At 39.3% G+C, this 25,236-nt stretch overlaps 1 pseudogene; it reads right to left on the reverse strand.

The window, feature by feature from the left end:
- Positions 1-14,698: 14,698 nt before the first annotated feature.
- Positions 14,699-17,484, reverse strand: LOC119528597 (annotated as a pseudogene).
- Between the last annotated feature and the right edge of the window lie 7,752 nt (positions 17,485-25,236).

The raw sequence follows: 25,236 nt of genomic DNA on the forward strand, positions 1-25,236 counted from the left end.
TTACTCCAGAAAAGAAATGAAGACAAAAAAAGGAAAATAAGATCCTCCCATACTTCTAACCATGCCCCTCTCCATTATTGATTCATAGTTTTGGTATAGTACATTTGTTACTGTTGATGAAAGAATGTTAAAATACTACTAACTGTGGTATATAGTTTGCAATATGTATATATTTTTCCTATATGCCCCTCTATTATTAACTTCTAGTTATAGTGTGATACATTTTTTCTAGTTCATGAAAGAGATTTCTAACATTTGTACAGTTAATCACAGACATTGTCCACCACAAGATTCATTGTTTTATACATTCCTGTATTTTAACCTCCAACTTTCCTTCTGATGACATATGTGATCTGAGCTTACCCTTTCCACCACCTTCACACACCTTTCTGCACTGTTAGTTATTCTCACAACATGCTACCATCACCACTGTCCATTTCCAAACATTTAGGTTCACCCTAGTTGAACATTCTGCTCATAATAAGCAACCACTCCCCATTCTTTAGCCTCATTCCATATCCTGATAACTTATATTTCATGTATTTGAACTTACATATTATAATTAGTTCAGATCAGTGAGATCCTGCAATATTTGCCTTTATGTGTCTGTCTTATTTCATTCAATATAGTGCCCTCAAGTTTTCTTCATCAACCTATTTATTTTAAGAGGGTTTTGTTCACACACCATACATTCCATCCTAAGTAAACAATTGTTGGTTCCCTATATAGTCACATATTTATGTATTCAGCACCATTGCCACTATCTATATAAGGACATCTCCATTCCTTCCACAAAGATGGAGGAAGAGTCAAAGAAAGCAGAGAGGCAAAAGAAAAAGGAAAGAGAAAGAGAGAAAACAAACAAACAAAAACACACAAAACTTGATAGCTAGAAAGCAACAAAAGGAAAAATAGTATTAGCCTAAAGTAGAATAGAGTCAGACAACATCACCAATGCCAGGAGTCCCATACCCTTCCTCTATTTGCCACCCACCATATGCATTTAGCTTTGATATATTGCCTTTGTTATATTAAAGGAAGCATAATACAATGTTTCCGTAAATTATGGTTTCTAGTTTGCAATGACTGTATTTTCCCCCCCAATCCCACCCTATTTTTAACACCTTGCAATGTTGACATTCATTTATTCCAACTCATGTAAAAACATATTTGTACCTTTTATTACAATCGTTGAGCCCCCTAGGTTTCCCTGAGTTATACAGTCCCAGTCCTTATCATTTGTCTTTCGTTGTGGTGTCCCACATGGCCCCAGCCTTCCTCTTTCAACCATATTCACAGTCATCTTTGTTCAATGTACTTACATTGCTTTACTACTATCTCCCAAAATTGTTTTCCAAACCTCTCACTTCTGTCTTTTCCTTTCTGTCTGCAGTGCTTCCTTTAGTGTTTCCTATAGAGCAGGTATCTTGTTCACAAGCTCTGTTGTTGTCTGTCAGAGAATATTTTAAGGTCTCCTTCATATTTGAAGGATAGTTTTGCCAGATATAGGATTCTTGGTTGGTGGTTTTTCTCTTTCAGTATCTTAAATATATCACCCCACTTCCTTCTTGCCTCTATGGTTTCTGCTGAGAAATCCACACATAGTCTTATCAAGCTTCCTTTGTATGTGATGGATCACTTTTCTCTTGCTGCTTTCAGGATTCTCTCTTTATCATTGATGTTTGATACTCTGATTATTAAGTGTTGTGGTATAGGCCTATTCAGATCTATTCTGTTTAGGGCACACTGTGCTTCTTGGATCTGTAATTTTACGTCTTTCATGAGAGATGGGAAATTTTCATTGATTATTTCCTCTATTATTGCTTCTGCCCCTTTTCCCTTCTCTTCTCCTTCTGCAACACCAATGACACATACATTCTTGTTTTTTGTTTTGTCCTTATGTTCCTGGAGACATTGCTCATATTTTTCCATTCTTTTCTCTATCTGTTCTTTTGTGTGTAGGCTTTCAGGTGCCTTATTCTCCAGTTCCTGGGTATTTTCTTCTGTTTCTTGAGATCTGCTGTTGTATCTTTCCATTGTGTCTTTCATCTCTTGTGTTGTGCCTTTCATTTCCGTAGATTCTGATGGTTTTTCGAACTTTCAATTGCTACCTTATGTATGCCCAGTGTTTTCATTATATGGTTCAGCTCTTTCACCATATTGTTCCTAGACTTTTTGAATTGACTTATTATTCATTATTTAAATTCCTGTATCTCAGTTGAAGTGTAAGTTTGTTCCTTTGGCTGGGCCATAACTTCATTTTTCTTGGTGTAGGTTGTAGTTTTCCGTTGTCTAGGCTTCATTTCCTTGGTTACCCCATTCAGGTTTTCCCAGACCAGAGCAGGCTCAGGTCCCAGAAGGAAGAAATATTCCATATCTGGTTTCCCTGAGGGTGTGTCTTAGAAAATTGGTACACCCTGTGATGCCTCAGGTCACTGTGCCTTTCTACCCAGCAGGTGGCGCCTGTCAGGCTGTAGCTCCACACTGCTATAAGGAGGTGTGGCCTGTGGCTGTTCTCCCTCAGGCTCTGGGGTCTGATTCCGAATGGAAGGCAGGTAGTAGAGCTAGGCCCTACCCCTTTACTCTTAGAGAAGATAGACTCCCCAGGGAGAGGTCATTAGCATTTCAATTGTCTCTCTCTGCCTGTGCTATCTCCACCCTTGTCTGGGTCAGAGTACTGGGAACTGAAAATGGCTGAGGCTTTCTCCACTGAGCCAAAACAGGGACAGAAATTCCCCTTCAGAGCTAGTCCATGGTGACCCTCCAGTTCACCAAGGTCAGTCGTCACCCAAAACCTCTGTCTGCTTGTTGGGGATTCGTAATGAGCAGTCCACACTCTCTAATTAAAACCCCAGTTGGAGCTCAGCTGAGCTATATTCACTTGCTGGGAGAGAGCTTCTCTCTAGCACTATCAGGCTTTGCAGCTCAGGCTGTGGGGGGAGGGGTCTCCCCTTGTGGATCTGCAGTTTTTACTTACAGATTTTTTGCTGTGATCTCAGGCATTACTCCCAATTCAGGTTGGTGTATGATGAGTGGATGGTCACATTTGTCCCCCCACAGTTATTCCAGATTATTTACTAGTTGTTCCTGGTTTTTCATTAGTTGTTCCAGGGGGACTAACTAGCTTCCACTCCTCTTTATGCCACCATCTTCTTTTCTCTATATAGCTTTTTTTTTTTTAATTCTTTTTATTCTAGTAACATACACAACCTAAAATTTCCCATTTTAACCATGTTCAAAAGTATGATTCAGTGCTATTTATTATGTACAGTGTTGTACTGTCATCACCACCATCCATTACCAAAACTTTTCCACCAACCCAAATGGAAACTCTGCACAATTCAAGCATTAATTCCTTTCCCTACCTCTTTCCCTAGCTTTTTTTTAATTGCATGTCTTTATTTTATTACTCATCTAACCAAACACTGGATAAAGGGGGTGTCAGTCACAAGGTTTTTACAATCACACGGTCACAAGATAAAGGCTATATAGTTATAGAATCATTATCAAAGATCAGGGCTACTAAATTACAGTTCAACCATTTCAGGTTTTTTCTTTTGGCTAATTTAATACACTAGAAGCTAAAAAGAAATATCTCTATAATGAGTCCATAGTCATAATCATTTTTAAAATCCTAGCTTCTCAGTTACAGCTCCCCCCTTTTATTTGAACATTGTTTCACTCTTCAGGGATATCTGGGCAGTGTCCATTCTAGCTTCATGCTGAAAAGGGGTGTAGGCACAACAGGGTAGAGGAATGAAACTGGTTGATATTCTTGGAGAGATTGGTTCATCTGGGTTTAGAGCTTATCTGACATAGGTACAATCTGGAGGCTTTACATTTCTGAAAAAAATAATCTTAAGTAAAATATTTAGAGTCTTATATATAGCCCAGGGTATTCTTCAGGGTTTTCAGGAATACTGTTGTTTGGGGCTTGGCATACTGTTGCAATTTGCAATATCTGGCTGAAGCTTGCATAAGGGTAACCTCCAGAATGACCTCTTAACTCTCTTTGAAATCTCTTAGCCACAGAAACTTTATTTTGTTTCATTTCTTTTTCCCTTTTTGGTCAAGAAAGCATTTTCTATTCCATTTGCCAGTGCCAGGCTCATCCCTGGGAGTCATGTCCCACGATGCCAAAGAGACTTACACTCCTGGAAGTCATCTCCCATGTGGGGGAGAGAGTAGTGAGTTTATTTGCAGAGCTTGGCTTAGAAAGACAAGCCATATCTGACCAACAAAAGAAGTGCTCTAAGAGTAACTCTTAGGCATAATTTTAAGTAGGCTTAGCTTCACCATTACAGAAATAAGTTTTATAAGGGCAAGCCTCAAGATCAAAGACTTGGCTTATTAAATTGGGAGTCCTATTGCTTGAGAGAATATCAGGAATTCTCCAGATGGGGAAGTTTAATAGTTCCATATTTTTTCCCCAGTTCCTCAAGGGACTTTGCAAATACTTTTTCATTTTCTGCCTCAAATGCTCTGGAATGTACAGAATATCAAGACTTCATTTGTATTCTAGATTCTATGTAATTAGGTTGTTTAAATAAACTGACCAGACAAGTTAAATTATTGTGCAGCAGAAAATTTAAATTTTGGACAAAATAAACATCTCTTTCTTTGCTCTCACACAGAAGTTGAAGTTTAAAAATACAGACAATTTCATCCTTTACACTGTATTCTGATTCACTTTAGTTCTCACCAGATGAGCTTCATTCATATCTCTAATTGAAGTCTGATCTCTTTTTCAGCTTCTTTCAACAGTTGCTGTATGGAGTAATGCAGACTTCTAGAGCTGCAGAACTCTTGCTCTGAGTCTCAGGTGTCACACAAAAAAACAAAGTTCCAGGGGACTACCAGGTTATACACAAAAAGCACAACATCTCAATATTTAGAAGTAACAGTTAAAACACAGGAATAGATGTGGCTGATGTAAGAGTTTAAAATCTATGCCTTAATTTTCTTATAGGCATTTTCTAAATGAAGCTATTTTCAGAAATAAAAACATTTGACAGTTGACTTATATTGGGGTCATCAGCCACCAACACTAGCAGAAGTTTTGTCCTGTCTCACCTTCATACATTTACCAGGGTTATGTTAATTACCAGGTAGGACATAATTTATATACTTGCCTTGCTTCTGTCTCTTTTTTTTTCCAAAATGGTTTTATTCACACACCATACAAACCATCCTAAGTGTACAATCAATGGTGTTTGGTATAATCACATAGTTATACATTCACCACTACAGTCATTATGAGAACAGTCTCATTTCTTTCAAAGGAAAAAAATCCCATAACCCATATATCTCCGTTTTTGACATTTAGCTTTGGTGTAGTGCCTTTTTACAATTAATGAAAGAATATTTCAATGTTATAGTTAACTATAGACCTAAGTTTACATTAATTGTGTTTTTTTCCATATTAACATCCTATTATTAACACCATGTGATAGTGACACACATTTGTTCTAGTTCACATGAGAACTCTCTTATATTTATACATTTAAACAACATCATTGTCCACTCTGGGTTTTGCTAATTAATACAGTCCTAGTTTTTATCCTCTAGCTTTCCTTCTGGTGACATAGACAACTCTAGTCTTCCTCTTTCAACTATACTCACACTCCACTTTCTTAATTACACTTAAGGTATTGTGTTACCCTCACAAAGTATTATGCTATTCATTTCTGAACCTTTACAATGAGCCTTATTTAACAGTCTGTACTCCTTAATCATTGACTGCCCAGTCTCTTCCCACTTTCTATTTCCTGATAACCTATGCTCTTGAATTTAATTCTCAGAGTTTGCTCATTATAGTTAGTTTATGTTAGTGAGACCATACCATATTTGTCCTTTTGTTTCTGGTTTATTTCATGCAACATAATGTCTTCAAGGTTCATTCACCTTGTTGCGTGCCTCAGAACTTCATTCCTTTCTACAGCCACACAATATTCCATTGTATGTATATACCACATTTCGCCCTTCCAGTTGTCAGTTGATGGTCCCTTGGGTCACTTCATCCTTTGGCAATCGTGCATAATGCCACCATAAACATCAGTATATAAATGTCTATTTGTGTACCTGCTTTCAGTTCTTCTGGGTATATACCTAGTATGGGATTACAAGATAATATGGAAACCTTACACTTACCTTCCTGTGGATCTGACACACTGCCCTTCAGAGGGACTGCACTATTCTACTTCCCTACCAACACTGAATAGGTATATCTTTCTCCACATCTTCTCCATCACTTATATTTTTTTGTTTGTTTTTAAATAGCTTTTTTCACACACTATACAACTCAACGTAAGTGTACAGTCAATGGTTCCTGGTATAATCATATAGTTATGCATTCACCACCACAATCTTTATGAGAATATTTCTATTTCTCCTGCAATGAAAGAAGAAAATAATAAAAAAGGAAAGAGAAATGAAAAAAAAACAAAAAAAAGAAAAAGAAAAAATCCCATACCCCTCCCTTATACCCTTCTGTTATTGGTGTTTAGCTTGGGTATATTGCCTTTGTTATAGTTAATGAAAGAATTTTACAATGCTACTGTTAACTGTAGACCCTAGTTTAATACATTGTATTTTTTCCATATACCATCTGATTTTTAACACCTTGCAATGGTGACATACATTTGTTCTTGCTTATGTAAAAATTTTTTACATTTGTACAGTTAATCACCATCATTGCCCACTCGAGATTTTGCTAAGTTATACAGTCCCAGTTTTATCCTCTGTCTTTCCTTCTGGTGTCATACATGCCCCTAGCCTTCCTCTTTCAACGACACTCATACTCAGCTCTGTTAATTTGATCTCTACCCTCTTTCTACCTCCTGATAACCTGTGTTCTTAACTTGAACTCTCAAAGTTTGTTCATTATAGTTAGTTCATAATAGTCCTTTGGATTTTATACAACATATCTTATTTTTTTTCTTTCTTTTTTACCCATTTAATTACCCTTACTGATAATCTTCCTTTCTACACGCTCCTTCAAATCTTTCTCTCCTGTCTTTTCCTACCAGCCCCAAACACTCCCTTTAGTATTTCTTGTAGAGCAGGTATCTTATTCACAGATTCACTCAGTGTCTGTTTATCTGTAAATATTTTAAAATCTCCCTCATTTTTGGAGGACAGTTTTGCCAGATTTAGAATTCTTGTTAGGCAGTTTTTCTCTTTCAGTATCTATGGTTTCTGCTGAGAAATCCACACTTAGTCTTATCAAGCTTCCCTTGTATGTGATGGATTGCTTTTCTGTTGCTGCTTTTAGAATTCTCTCCTTTTCTTTGGCATTTGACAATCTGATCAGTAGGTGTCTTGGAGTAGGTGTATTTGGATCTATTCAGTTTGTGGTACGCTGTACTTCTTGGACCTGTAATTTGAAGTCGTTCATAAGAATTGGGAAATTTTCAGTGATTATTTCCTCCATTATTCTTTCTGCACCTTTTCCCTTCTCTTCTCCTTCTGGGACACCCATAACATGTATATATTTGTGTGCTTCATATTGTCATTCAATTCCCTGAGACCTTGCTGATATTTTTCCACTCTTTTCCCTGTCTGTTCTTTTATGTGTAGGATTTCTGATGTCCTAACCTACAGTTCAGTAATCCTTTCTTCTGCCTCTTTAAATCTGCTATTGTATATCTCCATTGTGTTTTTCATCTCTTCTATTGTGCCTTTCATTACCATAAGTTCTATCATTTTTTGTAAGCTTCCTAGCTGTTCTTTATGATTATCCAGTGTCTTCTTTATATCCTTCATCTCTTTTTCCACACTTTCCTTCAACTTGTTTAATTGATTTAGAAGATTTGTTTGAACATCTTTAATTAGTTGTTTTAACTCCTGCATCTCATCTGAAGTTTTAGTTTGCTCCTTTGACTGGGCCATATCTTCATGCTTCCTAGTAGGATTCATGATTTTTTACTGGTGTCTTGACATCCAATTTTCCTGATTAATTTATTCTGGAGATCATTTTTTCTCTTTTGCCTGAAGTTTTCTTATTGGTTGGTCTTGTGCTCTAACTTTTCTTTGACATTTGGTTCAACTTATTCTAGATCTCTAGCATAGCTTCTGTTTAACTGATCAAAATTTTTTATCTCTCATTTTTCTGATTCTTGCTCTGCCTATATGGAAGCTTTTTGAGATTGCCCCTTTTTTTTTGAAGTTGTTTCACACCCAGGAAAAATCCTTCTCTTCCTTCTTCCTCCTCAGGGAATGTTGATCTTCTGTCTGTTTTGTGTTTTTTTTTTTTTTTTTTTTTTTTTTTTTTTGCCTCTATATGTTTTCAACACTCCTTTCATAACCTCTTGCAACTTTTTCCTGGGAGGCTGACTCTGGGAGGAGGGTCCCCCCAGATAGGATCAACCTCAGTCATGTTTTCCCAGACAAGACAGGCCCATGACTCATGAAGGGGGTGTAGATCAGTATCAAGGTTCACTGGGGATGAGACCCAGCAGGGTACCAGTCTTTCCTGTGAAATCTGCTGATTCTGTGCTTTTCCTGCCCTGCCCAGAAGATGGCCCTTGTCAGCCCACTGCTCGCCAGAGGCCTAAAGTGATTTTGTGCCTTTAATTTTTAGCAGACTCAACCCCTGCCAGGGTCAATAATGAGACAGAGGCTGAGGCTGGAGGGCTTAAACTGTTTCTATTTTCCCAGCTCCTGGAGTTTAAATTCTCTAAATAACAGTCACCATCTGTGCTCAGCCTTGCCCCCCTCTTTTTTGAGGGAGAAGCCACTTTTCAGTCCCCTGTATCTACAGGCTGAAAAAGTTACAGGACTCTCAAGCAGCCCCACTTCCACCCCTGTCAGGAGTGTGTTTGAGACAGACTGGGCTCTGCTTTTTGTAGGTTGAAACTTGCTGATATCCCAGCTCCTGGGATCTGAATTCTCTGAATGAGAGCCACCACTTGTGTTGGGCCCTGTCCCCACTTTTATTGGGGAAGATATGCCTTTTAGGGAACTATCTCCTCCATCTGATTAGTTACTTTGTCTCTCAGTCAGTCCTACTTCTACCCTTGCCTGGGGCAGGACTAAAAATGGAGAGTGCCTGCTGCTTACTTTAATGGACTGGAGAAAAAAGCTGTTCTCAGAGCTGGTCCCCAGCCCTCTGTGTTTGCCAATCAAGAGCCAGAGTTGGTACCCTGCTCAATGTGCCCCTTTTGTTGGGGCACAACCCTTTTCCAGTAATCTGAGCTCCAGTAATCTGCTGCTGGGAGAGGGGATGATATAAAACTTCCAATTTCATTCTTGTTTGTGTTGTAGATTTGTCTGTGCTTGGAGCTGGTATTCTGCAGTCCAAATTCATTAATCAAATCCACAATTGGAGTCTGACTGAGCTCCCCCTCCCTTGTTCCTAGTAGAGAGGGCTTCTGTTTCCCCCTGGGGATTGACTCTGAGGCAGCCTGCCATGCCTGTGAGGGAAGGCACCAGACTCCACAGTGTGGAAGAATCTGCTAAGTGCTCTGTGCTGTGATTTACGAGTCTCAGCCCTTCCACCCATTCCTCAGCTGGTGTACAATGTGCATTTGGTCTCCAAAGTTCTCCAGTTTTTCCCTCATTTTTGAAAGAGACTGTCACTGGATATAAAATTCCTGGCTAGCAATTGTTTCCCTTCAGTACTTTAAGTGTTTCAACCAACTGCCTTCTTGCTTCCTTAGTTTCTGATGAGAAATAAACCCTCAATATAATTGGGACCCCCTTTTATGTAACATGTTGCTTTTCTCTTGCAGCTTTCAGAGCTCTCTCTTTGTTTTTGCATTTGATAGTGTAATCAGTATATTATTGGATGTATTTTTCTTTATGTTTATCCTGTTTGGTATTCTCTGAGCTTCTTTTTGGATGTGCACATTCACATCTTTTTCTAAGTTTGGGAAGTTCTCTGTCATTATTTCTTTTACTCTTCCTTCTGCCCCTTTCTCTCTTTTTTCTCCTTCTGGGACTCTCATAATGCAAATATTAGTGCACTCAATGGTGTCCAATAGTTGTCTTAGGCTATTTTTACTCTTAATATTTCTTTTTTCTTTCTGTTTCTCAGCCTGATTCATTTCAAGCGTCTTGTCTTCAAGTTCACTGATTCTATCTTTTGCCAGCTCCAATATGCTCTTGAAACCCTCCTGGGCATTTTTTTTATTTCAGTTACTGTGGTCTTCAACTCCAGTAGCTCTATTTGGTTCCTTTTTAAAATTTCTTTCTCTTTACTTAGACTCTCAAATTGCTCATTCATTGTTTTCCTGATATTCTTTAATCCTTTCTCTGTACTTTCCTTCATCTCCTTGAGAATTTTTAAGATCAGTTTTTAAAGGCTTTATTTGGCTTTATTTGGTATCTCCAATGTCTTCTTCATTGATGTTTTCTGTATTTTTTAGCCTCTTCTTTGGATGGGCCATCATTTCCTGTTCTAAAAGTGCCCTGCTCCAAAAGTGCCCTGTGGAGGGCTTCAGGAAGTTACCAAAAGCTGCTCTGATGTCTCCCTAAAGCAGAGATTTCCTGGCCTTCTTAGCAAATGCAGCCTTTCAGCTAACTGTCCCCTGTAGCCCTGTGGAAGCTCTGCATCTTAAACCTTCAATGCCTCCACCCCTTTCTGGGGAGGGTTGAAACAGTGGCTCCCAACATGTTTGTTGGGGTGAGGTTGAAACAATGGCTACTGTCACCTTTGTCTGGGGTGGGTTGAAACAATAGCAGACTTCAGAGCTGGGACCCAGAGATCCAAATTCACGAATCAAAAGCCATGTTCAGTGATTGGCTGTGCCCACTCCTCTCCTTGGGGAAGAAGATTTTTGTGTGTCTTGCTGTCACCAGCAGCTAGCCGGGGACTGGACCCCATTTCAGCCTGCTGTGAGAGTTGATAAAGGGCACCGGTAGCCACTGCACAGAAAGCAATTTACAGTTCTTTACCGTAATCTATCTGCCTCTTCCTCCTGCTCTTCCCTGGATGCTTTACAGTGTTCTTCTAGCCTCTGGAGTTTCAAAATGGTTGTTTCAGACAGTTCTTATCTGTTTAATAGTTGTTTTGGTGGAAGAACTCAGTCCTGGCACTCCATACTCTGCCACCCCCCCACCCCCCCCAACTAAGATTTTAATCTCTTTCCTGGGTAGTTTGTTCATTTGTCTTGTCTAAGGGCAAGATTTCTATTAGCAAACCTCTGGAGACCTTTTGTAACCCTTTTTATTTTAGAAAACTAGCTCTATCAATGGCTTCTTATTTCAGAAAAGTATGTCTAACAGCAAAGCTGTAAGACCTTCCAGTCACATTTAGGAAATAAGGACAATCCTCTCAAAAAAATAGGACCCCCAGAAACCTGGGGTCCATGAGTGAGGACACTTCTGCTTGTTCTTCAAAAGCGATGACCAAGCAGGGGTCACATGGGGAAGAATGAAGGTGGCAATGAAATCTGCATGGTTGGTTTCTAGGTCAGGATATCTTGCTTTGCAGTTAAGTGGTGTCTCTCTTGCTTCTTTCTGAACCCCTTCCTTCTGAGTCTACCCAAGCTGTCCATAGCTTCACTCACCTTTGGCTTATTTACATCTCTTACTTCACTTCTGTTTGTTGTGATATCCTGGTGCCCACCCTCCGGACTGATCCATCTCTCACCACTGAATTAAGTTCCTGGACTTCATTATTAATTAATTATTAGATTTTTATTGTGGTAAAATATACCTAATATAAACTTTGCCATTTTAATCATTCTTAAATGTACAATTCAGTGGCATTAATGACTTTTACAGTGTTGTGCTACCATAACTATTACTAAAACATTTCTGTCATCCAAAACAGAAAATCTCTTCCCTTTAAATAATAACTCTGCATTTTGCTCACCAACCCCCATCTCCTGGTAACCTGAAATATACTTTCTGTGTCTATGAATTGGCTTTTTCTGGATATTTCATATAAGTGGAATCTTATAATATTTGTCCTTTAAAGTCTGGCTGATTTCACTTAGCATTAGGTTTTCAAAGTTCATCCATGTTGTAGCATGCATCAGTACTTCCTTCCTTTTTATGGCTGAATTGTACTGTATTATATAGATTTACCACATTTTGTTTATGCATTCATCCGTCAGTGGACATTTGGGCTGTTTCCACTTTTTGGTTATCATGAATAATGCTGCTATGAATATGGGTATATAAGTTATCTGTTTGAGTCTCTGCCTTCAATTCTTTGTGGAAATACCTAAGAGTGGCCAGTACTTCACCTGTTAGGGAAGACTCTCTACCTTTTGGCACTTGGCTAATATTATACTCAATCTTCTTTCTATAAGAGAACTCAACCCAGCTTACCATGGAATGTTTCCTCACCTAGGCTTGGACTACCCCTTCCCTTGCATATTAGTGGCCTTTAGCTGTCCCTAAACAAACAGAAAGCAATGAAGATAATTTTCTTTTTCAGAAAAAATGTGCTAGTTGGTTTTTAGAATACTTTAACTCAAATGTTACTTCTTTATGGAAATTTTCCCCAAGCTTCCTTGCTATGATGGTCCCATCATTTTTCAGTCATATTGCTCTGTTTTATTTTCTTTGTTACTATTGAAATTATTTTGTGTATTTGCTTACTTGTTTGCTAATTCTTCACTGCCCCACTACTGCTATCTCTGTAAAGAAACCTTTACCTATCTTGCTCAACATGATGCCTTGATGCAAACAGGGCTTGGCACCATGGTAGGACTCAGTTAATATATATTTTTCGAACAAATGAAAGAATGAATTACTAAAAACATTTCAAAATGAAGAAGGATTGAGGACTCCTACTTGGAACATATGTATGAAAGTTAAAATAACCTTGATCTATGAGATAAATTCCTAGTATGATGATCTTTCCTTGCAAAACCCAACTGGCTGAAAATTATCAAACACCCACTGGGATTAGTTACACTATGCGGCTGATGTAAATTTTCTTGGAATAAGTAGGGCTAGTTTGCCTATGATGGAGATGTTACTTTTATAGATCAGTTTCTGATTCCTGACTGTATACAGCAGTGTGGCTTTTAGTTGTAGAGTTGGGAAGGCATGCAAGGTTAATTTTGAGTTAAGCCTTAGGGTTTAACTCCCCAGGGAGACCTAGAAATGTCTAAGATCTTACATTAATATGTAACCAAAATTTAAACTTATATTTCAGCAACAAAGAATAGTAAATAATGCATTGCTTCATGAAGATTTGCTTAGTTTATTTACTTACATTATTTATAGGTTATTTTGGGAATAGACTTAGCTTGCTCTGCTTTGTTCACAGTAACATTCCATAAATATAACAGCAAGCAATAAAATAGCATTGATTCAGAAGTGAGCTCATAGCTTCGTATAACATCAAACATAAAAGCTGTATTACAATGATAAGTACTAAATCTTTAAAATATCTTTAAAATATCATTGGCTTTTTACTGCCATTACTTATGCAGTGTGTATTGCACATTTTCATATTCAGTACTGTACTTTTAACATGTGAGTTATGTCCTGGAGCTTTCGGTGCAGTCTGTACAAAGTAGGCATTTAGAACTTTGGGATGGGTGGCAGAAGAACTTCATTCTGGTACAAAAGAGCATCATAAATTTTCACCAGGAAAATCTCAGGAAGAGAAAAAAGGGCAATAAAATACATTGGCTGTGGTAGATTGAATCATGTCTCCCACAAAGTTATGTTCAAGTCCTAACTTCTGCTCTTGTGGGTGTGAAGTCATTTGTGAATGGGACCTTCAAAGATTCTCTTAAGATGAGGCCAAACTGAATTAGGGTGGGCCTTGGTCCAATATGCCAGGAGTCCTTAGAAGTGAAGGCAATTTGAACACAGTAGGAGAAACCAGAGGAGGATATGGAAGGAGACAGATCCATGTGATGGAGGCAGAGATTGTCACCCAGCTAACTACAGAATGCTATGGATGTTGAAGAAAGCATGGCTTGCTGATACCTTGATTTTTGGGCTCCTAGCCTCCAAAATTGTGAGCCAGTAAATTCCTATTGTTTAAGCCAACAAGTCAGTGGTATTTATAACAGCAGCCCTGACAAGCCAAGACACTGGCCTCCCCCCACCACCACCCGCCAAGTGAGTGGGAGGGTCAAGCAATCCAGGCAAAATAGTGAGGGTTTGACAGAAAAGTATTTCATTCTTCCTGTGGTAGGCAATGTCCTTGTTTTCCCAGTTGGTGTGTCCTAGAGGTTTGATAAGGGTCTGAGGGCTCTGCATTGCCTCACTGGTCTGGGGTGGTGCAAGATGGTGCCTTGCAGACAATGAGAGACAGATATATATGTTAAGACCTGGACTAAGGAATCAGGTAGCTCTAGGCTCAAATTTTGGCTCTGCTACTAACAACTTGTATGTCCTTGAGCAAGTGACTTACCCTATTTTTTTCCCAGAGGTTTCCAACACATTTTATTGTGCTGACCATTGGTTTATAGTTTTTGAGGACCAACATCTGCATAAATTCCTACAAATGTCTGATCAATTTCAGTTCTCTAGCAGCCCCACCTCCTGAACACTGTGTGTGGCTTCATCTCTAGGAATACCTGTGTAAGGCCTGCTGCCCATTCATTCCAGGAGGCCACAGCTTCTCAGGAGCCTCGTTTGTAATTTGTATCCATTCACAAATTGACCTAAAGTCACTGGATGTGTCAACATGAGATTGTTGTGGTTTACAGTGTTTAACTGAAGTAACGGTAAAGGAATAGTTCTATGTAAAAACAAAATCAGAGAGCTAGTGTGGCCTGGATTAGGAGGTGGTACCAGGTGTGGGGTTCACATTCTGAGCAGCCACTTGTGTGGCCATTTCAATGATCTGGGTCTTGTCTATGATTCTGGCTGTGCGGTTGCCCTTCTCCACAATCCCAATAACCCATTCTTGGTGGCCTTCCCTGTTCTTGGGGGACTTGATCTTTGGCAGCAGTTTCCTTTGGCAAGAAGTCAAATGGTTTAGGTGGCTTCTGTGCCTGGAAGCAGGAAGTGTTAGGAAATTTGCAGAGACATGGTGCTTTTTGTCTCACAAAGACAGACCCTTGAGGATCTAGTGCACTTGTGCTTGATAACGGGGACCCCTAAAATTGTTGAGTAGCCCAAAATATAAGGAAGCCTCTTTTGAGTAACATGGATAAACACCTTTTTAGATCACCAATCTGTTCTAGAACTACAAAATTTAATTCAAGAAAAAATTTAAGTCCTGTGAAAGACTTACAAGTTTTATAAAATTAAAATCTAGTCCCTGCCCCCTCCCCAATAAATTGTACTTTAGGCAAAACCCTCCCAATGCTTCTAAAATAATACTAAAAGGGGCATCTGATTATACAGGATCAATAAAAAATTAAATATTTATTTGAATAACAACTTTAAGCTGCAAAGTTGGCAATGCAGATTTCAATTCAGATCACGAAAAGCATACACAGAAAAAGCATTGGCACAAAGGACAAAATAGTGCTGAGAATTTGGCTAAATAGCTGCTGGTTTTAAGAAAACAAAAGGCCTGAAATCACTATACAAAATATGAAATGTATTAAACACTAGCATCCACAGTCTTTATTATTGATTATATTTAAAAATTATTTGTATAGTTAATTATATATTGAATTGTAAGTGAGTATTATATATGAGCCCCCTTTTGGGAGGGCAATTCCTTGTTGCACTTTAGAAAATCTAATTAAATTGCAAAAGTATCCTTTTTTTTTTTTTTTTTTTTTGCTGTCAGTAAGGAGTTATTGATATTACTGCAAATACCTGGAAGGCTACCAAAACAAAAGGAAATAAAATTTCTTTTTTGTCTTCAAAGTGCTTTCCCATGCAGAGTCAAGCACTTGCCCCATGTAACTGAAAGCACTACTGGCTATTGTCCTGGGTTGGAGATGCTCCTGAATGATAAGACTGGATAGAATGAAGACTTTCAGAAATTGTGCAGCTCTCCTACTACCAGGATACCACCATATCATTGACTGGTTTTGTCTTTCCAGGATACCGTTCAAGAAGCAAAAAACAGCTCAGACTTATAATGATAAATAGACATAATATGAAAAGACACCAACTGACTGCAGTTGACATTACTCTTCATAATGTCTGTGCCATTTGAAAGTACCTTTGAAAGAGCATGTCAGCAAGAGATGTGGCCGAAGATTGAAAATGAATCAACAGTGTTGGATAACAATATAATTCTCAATTTAGAAGCTGCCTCAAAATTAGGTGCATCTTCAGTTAATGTAACAGGAAAAGAAGACAATGGGCTTTATTTTATTAATTGTATCCACTCACAAATTGACCTGGTCACCTGATGTGTCAACATGAGATCGTGTGGTTTAGTCTTTAACTGAAGTAATGGTAAAGGAATAGCTCCATGTAAAAACAAAACCAGAGAACTAGTGCAGCCTGGATTAGGAGGTGGCACCAGGTGTAGGGTTCACATTCTGAGTGACCACCTGTGTGGCCATTTCAATGATCTGGGTCTTGTCTATGATTCTGGCCATGTGGTTGCCCTTCTCCACAATCCCAATAATCCATGCTAGGTGGCCTTCCCTGTTGTTGAGGGACTTGATCTTTGGCACAGAACAGCATACCCTGCTTGCTTGGTAAGCAGATCAGAAGGCCTCCTGAAGTATCCGGGCAGGTCCTGTGCATGAAGCCGAGCATGTTCCGCAGTCCTTACTCATGGTAGCCATCTTGGCCAGGACAGAGAGGTTGTGGATGATGAAAGACACCTTGTTCCTCTACTGCTTGGCCAGGTTCTGTGCATGGCCCAAGATCCTGAAGCCGGTGATATTGGTTGCCTTGTGGGCATTGAACATGTGCATAAGCCCTGCAGCTGTTTTGTTGAGACTTGGCATATTCATCTTTGCTTCTTGGTATGACAACTCTACATCTTCCTGAGTGACCACTAGGTTAATTGTATTCCCTTTTTCAGGGATGTCCAGACACTGGTGCATAGCTATGGCCACCTGTGCGGCCAGCGGTTTGGTCAGAACAAGCACATCTCCCAGCACTGTGTTATCTGGCATGATGAACTCGTTGGGCTGACAGACAGCCATAGCGACTACACCTGAAACAATCCAGGGGTTTAATACTGTTTGACCATCTGTTACTGATGCCCCTGATTCCTCTGCTTCATCTTCAAAACCCTGTATAATTAGGGGCATCACTTTATCCCTTTCCCTGATGGTCATCTTATTGCTGATCCCAAGGAGCACGAGCATATTGTTGCATTGCGTGACCCCCATTGCGTAGAGGTTGCGGAGGACACTGGCACAGGCTATTCATTATATAAAGGTCACCTACAATAGGGTAAATGTAGTCTGTGGTCTGCACCAAGGAGAGGACGCCATGCCTCATCTGGATGACGCACGTGTCCATCCCAATGCCGAGCCTCAGCATAACTACTTCCAAGAACTGCTCACCTTCTTGTAAGTGGTTCTTTTGAAAGGATTTCAGCAATTTCAGTAAGACGTCTTGGGGCACTTTGCAGCCCGTGCCCTTCAGCTCAGTGAATCCGGTCAGCTGGAAGTTCTTGTCCAATTCGTGACTTTCTGGGTTTAAAGGATTCCGGTACCCACATGGTTCTCGGGTGCACACACCTTTCAGCCTTCCCCTCTCTCTCTTCATCTGCTGGTTTCTTTACAGATCAACCAGCTCGCCTTTCCCCCCCTCCTCCTCTTCCCTCCCTCTTCCCTTCCCACCCCCTCCTCCCCTTTTCCGGAGACCGAGACCACGTTCCCACAATGTGCTGGGCAAGCTGGAGGTCGGGGGGTGGGGCCTGGGATCCCCAGCCTGGGCCTCGGCTGCGTTTGGCGCCATGCAGGTCCCGGCTGCCTGCTCCACTGCCAGCGTGCCAAGTGACTTATCCTTTTGAGCCTCAGTGTCTGTCTGTGTGTGTGTGTGTGTGTGTGTGTGTGTTTGTAAAGTAGGGATAATACCATGTACCTAATAATGCTATAGTGAGTTTCCAATGAGATAACGTTTATAAAGCACAGTGCCTGGCACATACTGAGGGTCCATAAGTGTTGCATTAGCTTGTGAATGGGCTGATGAGGGGGTAAAGGTATCGTGGCTGTGTAACTGAAATTAAAATTTGCAAATTAGCTAACCTTTATGATAGTGATGAATTATCTGAAATGGTCATAATGATACACTGAAACCTGACCTTAACATTGTGTGGCATTAGGCATGTCTGTCTTGGATGCTTTTCAAGGAAGTTGAAATAAATAATAAAGGCCTTGTAATAAAGTGACTTTATGCATGTCTGTTTCTATGGCAAAGGGTTTGAATATGTTTTACATTTTAAAATATAAATGTATTTTAAAAACACAATCTGTGAAATAGGTAATCTGAGTGTTTAGATAATTAAAAAAACTATTTTGTGCTGTTATGAAGGCACAGATTTATTTTCAGTGCAGTGGTCAACTGACAGAGGAATGGAGCATACAGAGGGACCCAAGCCCAGGGAGGGACTGACAAATGGTCTCAAAATGGAACCAGTCAAAGCAAGCCTCATTGTATAGGCCACCACTTTCCACACTGCACATTGGGTGAGTCTGCTACCCCTCACCCACCTCCAGGTCTGCTTTCAGCATGCAGATTCAACAGTGGCTCAGATGTTTTCAATCCCCATGTGATGGGACCTAAACTGCAGCCTCTGTATACTATAACCCAGGGGATTTCAGATGTAAAATTATTTTCTATATTATATGGCAGCTTTACTACTAATTTAATCCTCTCTCAAAATTTCAAGAATACATAAGAATTATGGTATCTTGATAGGGAATGGAAAAAATATATGAATTTTTAAATTAAACCTTTTAATTTGGAAAATTTCAGAACTACAGAAAAGTTGCAACAGTGATAAAAGGAACTCCCATATACCTTCATCTACATGGACCCGTTGTAAATATTTTGCCACATGTGCATATCTAGGATATGATATGTGATACAGGATTTTGATATATATTCTATATTTTTTAATTCCTTTTTTAGAAATATTTGAGTAAATTGCAGCAGTCTTGACATTAACAGCAAGTATTTCTTAAGAACATTAAGTGTATCAATATCATAAACTTATCAAATCCAGGAAATTTCACTTTGTTACAGGCTATTATCTAACATACAGTCCACATTAAAATTTTGCCAATCATCCCAATAATGTCCTTTCTAGTAACTTTTTTTCCCCACTCCAGGACCTTGTATTATTTTAGATGTAATGTTTCTTTTGTCTCCTTTAATCTGGAACCATTCCTCAGTCTGTCTGTGTTTTCATGACACTGACATTTGTAAGTATTTGTAAGATGCCCCCCATTTTTGGTTTGTTTGATTATAGCTCCTTATCATTTGCTTCAAGTTCTGCATTTTTGTCGGGAAGACCGTTGGAATAATGTGGTGTCTTTCTCAGTGCTTCTTGGCAAGGAATACACAATATCAGTATGAAAATTTTCATGGTCATTAAAATATATCTTGAATAGTTTTACTTCTTATTTGTTAAAATGATGACTATGGAGTACTTCTTAGTTGGAAAAGTCTCTTTGAAAATCTTATTACACAAAACATTAACGCCAGAGGCCTGCTACAATTTCTTGGAAAAATGGGTTGTAGATTCATCTTTCTAGTCTTTATCACTAGAGAGAATGGTGCTGATGTGTTTAAATATATAAATATCTTAGGCATTGTTATGGGTTGGATTGTGGCCCCCAAAAGATGTATTAGTATCCTAACTCCTAGCCCCTTGAATATAACCTTGTTTGGAAATAGGGTCTTTCCAGATATGATGAGTTAAGATGAGGCCAAAGTGGATTAGGATGAGCCCTAATCCATTATGTATGGGTCCTTACAAGATGACAGAAATTTGGACAGACAGACAGAGGAAGATGCCATGTGAAAATGAAGGCAGAGGTTGGAGTGATGCACCTACAAGCCAAAGAAAGCTGGCAAACATCGGAAGCTAGGAAGAGTCAATGAAGGATTCTCCCCTACAGGTTTCAGAGAGAGCATGGCCCTTCTGACATCTTGATTCTTGACTTCTGCTTCTAGACCTGTGAGACAGTACATTTTTGTTCTTTTAAGCCACCTAGTTTCTGATACTTTGTTATGGTAGCCCTAGGAAACTAATACAGGCACTACTCTAGGTTGCCTTGTTATAAGGAGAATTGAAGTGTATTGGAAGTTTGAGGGTGCTAATTAACCACATTTCTTCTACAATTTCTTAACCAGTTGAGAATATGATGAGCAAAATGTTGATCAGCTTTATTACTAGTAAAACTGGAAGGCCTTCCATTCCTTCTTCAAAGCAGAATCTTAGTTATTCTCCCACTCCTGACCTAACCATTGAGTTGCAGGCTGAGAAGCTGATATTGGAAAGGTTGAGAGCTTGCTAGGCCTGCCAGAGGTGAGCTCTATTTGTTTACTAGTTGGGAAAGGAAACACAGCTCTCCATCTTGTTGTGTACATACAGCTCAGAGAGGCTGAAAGCAAATGAGAAGGGGCAGATGAATGCTGATCACCATTCTCTGGAGTGACTCTACCCCTTGCATATGTGGCCCATGACTGTCCAGTTCTTCCCAGTCTCATCCTTTTCCATGGGGAGGAGGCAGTGTCAGAGGTGAGAGAGAGACTGCAGGTATTCTCCTTAACACTTCACCCTTGAGGACAGGAAATGAAATCTTATCTATGATTTAGGGTGGGAACACAGGGATAGGAGGAAACTCACTCTTCCTATAACATTGTCCACATTTATTTCTTGGATTGCACCAAAGGGGAAGGAAAATGTGAAGTTCCCTAGAAAGTGCAATCACATCTTTCTAATTAATGCTGCAGATTGCTTTTTCAACTTTGCAAAGCTCATTGAAGAGAGAAATATTTTTCAGCTTTGCCAACCTAGTTAGACACAGTTATTATGACAGCCCCTCCTGCACCATTTTTCTTTTTTAAACAGATAATACATTCACATGGCTAAAAACTTTAAAGTTACAACATTGGCAATGATCTCTTTTTCACCTTTGTCCTCTACTGCCCAGTTCACCTTCCCTGAGGCCACTAGGGCTATCTGTTTTTTGCCCTGTGCTGTTTTAAAAATCTATTCTCACATGTCTGTGGTGCAAACATTCATCTTTCAGACAAGTCATAATGACCTGAAGCCTCCCCACCCCTCCATTCCTTTTACCCATCTTGGTCCCCAATCTTGTAGTATTAAAGCCAAGTCTAATTTTAAAATGGGCAAAAGAATTGAATAAATATTTCTCCAAAGAAGATATACAAATGGCCAGCAAGCACATGAAAAGATGCTCAACATCATTAGCAACTAGGGCAATACAAATCAAAACCACATATCTCATTGTGGTATCTCATGAAATGGCTACTATTAAAAAAAAAGGGAAAATAACAAGTGTTGGAGAGGATGCAGAGAAATAGGAACACTTACACATTGTTGGTGGGAATGTAAAATGGTGCAGCTGCTGTGGAAAACAATTTGTTGGTTCCTCAGAAAGTACAGAATTACCAAATGATCCAGCAATCCCAGTTATAAGTACATACCCCAAAGAATTGAAAGCAGGGACTGAAACAGATATTTGTACACCGATGTTTACAGTGGCATTGTTCACAACTGCCAGAAGATAGGAGCCACCTCAACTCCATCAACTGATGAATGGATAAATGAAATGTGGAAATACATACAATGGGATATTATTCTGCCATAAAAAGGAATAAATTTCTGAAACGTGACAACATGGATGAACCTTCAAGACATCATGTTGACTGAAATAAGCCATATGCTAAAGGACAAATATTATATGATCTCACTGATATGAAATAATTAGAATAAGCAAATTCATACAGTCAGAAACTAAAATACAGGTTACTAGGTGCTAGGGTGGGTATAGGAAATGGAAAGTTAATGTGTGATGGAAAAGCTTTGGCAGTGGATGGTGGTGATGGTAGCACAATACTGCAAATGTAATTAACACCACTTAATTGTATGTTTGAAAGTGATTAAAATGGGAAATTTTAGGTTGTATATGTCACCAAAATAAAAATTTAGAATAACCATTGAACTGTACAACACAAACAGTAAACCCTAATCTAAACTATGGACCATAATTCATAGCTCAATTATAATAATATTGGTTCATCAATTGTGGCAAAAGTACCTCACTAATGCAAAGTGTTAATAATAGGGAAAATTTTGTGTGTGAAGGGGGGTATATGGGAACTCTGTACTTTCTGCACAATATTTCCATAAACCTATAACTTCTCTAATAAGACAAAAAGACTATACAAAACACACTATTAAAAAAAAAAACAGGCCTCTTCTGCTTTGGGTGATGACAAGGTTTTAATAATGAAAGTGGTGATGGTAGCACAGCATCATAAAAGTAATTAATTCCACTGAAAAATGGTTCAAGTGGCACATTTTACATTATATATACATTACCACAACAAAAAAATTGTTAAGACTGAAAAAGAAAAAAGTACTTGGAGTGGGTAAGGATGTCTTACACAAATCACAAAAGGTGGGAACTTTTAGAGAAATGATTGATATAATTGATCATATTAAAATAAAAAATTTCCTTTTGGCAAAGAATCTAAAGAAAAGATAAGCCTCAAAGGCAGAAGATATTTACAACACATATAGCCCAAAAGAGTTATCATTAAGAAAATATTTAAAAAGTATTAAAAAAAGAAAAAAGAGTAAAAGAAAAAAAAAAAGCCAGGCCTGGAGAGTGTCAGCACTAGATTGGGGAAAATTCTAGACATGTATGTATGTATATTTATATGCCTTTCAAAGTCAATAACCATATAAATGGTTTAGGAATTACTCTTTGAGTCAGCTAGTAAATCAATCTGCACATATTTATTATTCACTTGTTATGTGCTGTGGATGATACAAATAAGTACAAGTAATGGTCTCCTGAATCCAGAAAGCTTTAGCATTCATTTGAAGAGGCAAACTTAATCAAGCTATTTTAAAACAACTAAATTCTAAATTGTGTGGCCTAGATTGTGGGTGCAGAGGTAGTCCAGAGGGAATGGTGAATGTGAACTGGAGTATTTGGGGAGGGTTGGTGGAGAAGTTAGGATATGAGCTGGACTTTGAAGGCTGAGTGGTGTTCAGTGGGTGCTGAGGAGGGAGAGGTAACTGCTGAAGTCACACAGCTTCCTTGCTGTTCCTCCACCATGCCAGGCTCCTTCCTGACTTAGGTCCTTGCTCTGGTGTTCTCTTAGCTGGAACATTCTCCCTTTCCCCATATTTGCTTAGTGGCTTCTCTAATGTCACCTGCTCCATGAGACCTACCGTGACCACCCTGTTGAAAAGCAGAATCCACCTCCAGGCTCCCAAAGCCCCTTCTACTGCTCTAGCTTTCCCAAAGCTCTTATCAGTTTCTAAGACACTGTATCATGCATGTTATAAAATTATTTTCTGTCTCCTCTCACTAGAAGGTAAGTTCTGTAAGGGCTGAGATTTTTGTATGCTTTGTTTCCTATTGTAATCCCAGCCCCTAGCAACTGGCTTACGGTAGGAAATCAGTAAATGTCTGTTGGATACATGGATGAATAAAGCCATCCTTTCTTTTCCCCAGACAGAAATTGAGGAAAGAGATGGTCCATAGGTAAAAAAAAAAAAGAATCAATCACACCTATGGACTCCAGGCTTCTCTTTGCATTTCTAAAGGAATAACTATTAAAATGTATATGGCTCAGAGCTTGGCCTCTTTCTTACTTTCTGTAGGCCTGAAGATGTCCAGTGTGGAAGTAGAGAATGAAGGAGAGAAACTAAACATTGTTCTGCAAATTAATGAGGCACACAGACTCTATTGAGAGATGCATCTTGAAAATTAAGAACAATTAGGCAACAATTTTTCTTCATCTTTCTGGGATTATATGGCACTGATGAACTATGTTCCCTCCCCGGGTAAGCTTGGCATTAAAACCCCTCTACATGCTGAGGTTGCCCAAATTTATTTCTGCTATTCTGATATCTCTACTTGGATGTCTTTTAGACACTTCAGACTTAAATTTCCCAAATTGCCCTCCTCTCCGCCATTGTCGAAACCACCCCCCCAAATACCCTCAATCTTCCCCATCTCTGTAAATGGGGCTATCACATACATAGCTGCTAAAAGTCACAAACCTTCCAGTCATCTTTGATTCTTCTTTTTTCTCCACTTCTCACATCTCATTCACTAGCAAGTCCTGTATGCACTTCCTCCAAAATACACTACAGCCCAACACTGTTCACTGTCCATCTCTACCACTAACACCCTAGTGCAAGCCACTGCCATCTCCCCTCTGGACTGGATCAAAAGACTCCAATTGATCTTCCAGCTTCCTTCCTTGTCCCCAAGAATCTATTCTCCACAGATCAGCCTGAAGGAGATCTTGCAAAAATGTAAATCCGATCATGCCACCTTCCTGCTTAAAACCCTGTAATGTTTTCCCATTGCACTTACAATTGAATCTAAACTCCTTACCATATCTGGACTTGCTACCTGGTCTGGCTCTGCCTGCCCCTCCACCTCGTCGCTCATTGGCTTCCTTTTCTTTCTTTGAATATATTGAGCTCATTTCTATTTCAGATCTTTGGCACTTGCATTTTCCTCTACTTGGAATGTGCTGCCCTCTGTCCATTATTCAGGTGATCTAGTCACAGAGTCTTTCCTGATCACCCTGTATAATACCTTCCCACCCCCAGTCCTACTCTTTTCACAATAACCTTGGTTTTATAAGCAGTATCAGGAATCATCTTGATTTTATGTCTTTCTCTCTATATCAGTCAGAACACAGCAAAAGACAGCCCATTCAAATGGGGTAATTAAGGAGAGCTAAATGAAGGGACAGGGACATAGGCAGGGTAAAGGAAAAGCAAAAAGGAATGGTGGAGCACCCCCTTCCATGACTGAAGGGGTAGGGGTGGGAAGCAGTTACTTGAACCTGGAGAAAATGGCTTTAGTTATAGGAGACACCATCTGCCAAGAATTGTGACCCAGTAGAGAGGGATTTGGGGGAACAAACACTTAGAGCTCATTCTCCTCCTTCCTCCTATCTTCTGCTAGTGCCTCTCACTGGCCTAACCCAACAAGAAGTCAAAAAGCAAGGTTGCCAATTGATGCAGTCCATAAAGGTCAGTCTCCCAAGACAGAGTAGGTTTGAAAAGAGTGAAGAGAGGATCTGGAGGGACAAACAGAAATATCCAGCACATGCCTCTACTACAAAGTAAGCTTCAAGAGAGGAGCAATTGTCCCCTAAGTTAAGAAGAGTTTCTGCCACATAAGGTGACTTAGTTTTCCAGAGCTGCTA

The sequence above is a fragment of the Choloepus didactylus genome, chromosome 3 (genome assembly GCF_015220235.1).
Source record: "Choloepus didactylus isolate mChoDid1 chromosome 3, mChoDid1.pri, whole genome shotgun sequence".
In the NCBI taxonomy this organism is placed as follows: Eukaryota; Metazoa; Chordata; class Mammalia; order Pilosa; family Megalonychidae; genus Choloepus; species Choloepus didactylus.